At 42.7% G+C, this 1,646-nt stretch overlaps 1 non-coding gene across 1 annotated transcript; it reads right to left on the reverse strand.

Annotated features, from left to right (window-relative positions):
- Window positions 1-292: 292 nt before the first annotated feature.
- LOC112798814 (small nucleolar RNA R71) lies at window positions 293-400 on the reverse strand. The gene has a single exon (XR_003200411.1). It is a non-coding gene; the product is annotated as a small nucleolar RNA R71 (small nucleolar RNA).
- Between the last annotated feature and the right edge of the window lie 1,246 nt (window positions 401-1,646).

A 1,646-nucleotide genomic window follows, 5' to 3' on the forward strand; every position in this document is an offset into this window, starting at 1 on the left:
AAACAACTTTGAGCTTAAGCCTCAATTAGTTTCTCTAATGCAACAGAATTGCAAGTTCCATGGACTTCCATTGGAAGATCCTCATCAGTTTTTAGCTGAATTCTTGCAAATCTGTGACACTGTCAAGACTAATGGGGTTGACCCTGAGGTCTACAGACTGATGCTATTCCCTTTTGCTGTAAGAGACAGAGCTAGAGCATGGTTGGACTCTCAACCTAAAGAAAGCCTGGACTCTTGGGAAAAGCTAGTCAATGCCTTCTTGGCAAAGTTCTTTCCATCTCAAAAATTGAGTAAGCTTAGAGTGGAAGTCCAAACCTTCAGACAGAAGGAAGGAGAATCCCTCTATGAAGCTTGGGAAAGATACAAACAATTAATCAGAAAGTGTCCCACTGATATGCTTTCTGAATGGAGCATCATAGGTATTTTCTATGATGGTCTCTCTGAACTGTCCAAGATGTCTTTGGATAGCTCTTCTGGAGGATCTCTTCATCTGAAGAAGACGCCTACTGAAGCTCAAGAACTGATTGAAATGGTTGCAAATAACCAATTCATGTACACTTCTGAAAGGAATCCTGTGAACAATGGGACTAGTCAGAAGAAAGGAGTTCTTGAGATTGACACTCTGAATGCCATATTGGCTCAGAACAAAATATTGACTCAACAAGTCAATATGATTTCTCAAAGTCTGTCTGGAATGCAAAATGCACCAAGCAGTACTAAAGAAGCTTCATCTGAGGAAGAAGCTTATGATCCTGAGAACCCTTCAATGAAAGAGGTGAATTACATGGGAGAACCCTAGGGAAACACCTATAATCCTTCATGGAGGAATCATCCAAATCTTTCATGGAAGGATCAACAGAGACCTCAACAAGGTTTCAATAACAATAATGGTGGAAGAAACAGGTTTAGCAATAGCAAGCCTCTTCCATCATCTTCTCAGCAACAGACAGAGAGCTCTAAGCAGAATACCTCTGACTTAGCTACCATGGTCTCTGATCTGATCAAAACCACTCAAAGTTTCATGACTGAAACAAGGTCCTCCATCAGAAATTTGTAAGGACAAGTGGGTCAGCTGAGCAAGAAAATTACTGAACTCCCTCCAAGTACTCTCCCAAGCAATACAGAAGAAAATCCAAAAGGAGAGTGCAAAGCCATCAACTTGGCCGAATCCTGGGAGGGAGAAGAGGCAGTAAACGCCACTGAGGAAGGCCTCACTGGGCGTCCACTGGCCTCCAATGAGTTCCCCAATGAGGAACCATGGGAATCTGAGGCTCAAACTGAGACCATAGAGATTCCATTGGACTTACTTCTGCCATTCATGAGCTCTGATGAGTATTCTTCCTCTGAAGAGGGTGAGTATGTCACTGAGGAGCAAGTTGCTAAATACCTTGGAGCAATCATGAAGCTAAATGACAAGTTATTTGGAAATGAGACTTGGGAGGATGAATCCCCTTTGCTCACCAAAGAACTGAATGACTTGTCTAGGCAAAAACTACCTCAAAAGAGGCAGGATCCTGGGAAGTTTTCTATACATTGTACCATAGGCACCATGACCTTCAAGAAGGCCTTGTGTGACTTAGGGTCAAGTGTAAACCTCATGCCCCTCTCTGTAATGGAGAAATTAGGGATCTTAGAGGTGCAAGCTG

The sequence above is a fragment of the Arachis hypogaea genome, chromosome 4, assembly GCF_003086295.3.
Source record: "Arachis hypogaea cultivar Tifrunner chromosome 4, arahy.Tifrunner.gnm2.J5K5, whole genome shotgun sequence".
In the NCBI taxonomy this organism is placed as follows: Eukaryota; Viridiplantae; Streptophyta; class Magnoliopsida; order Fabales; family Fabaceae; genus Arachis; species Arachis hypogaea.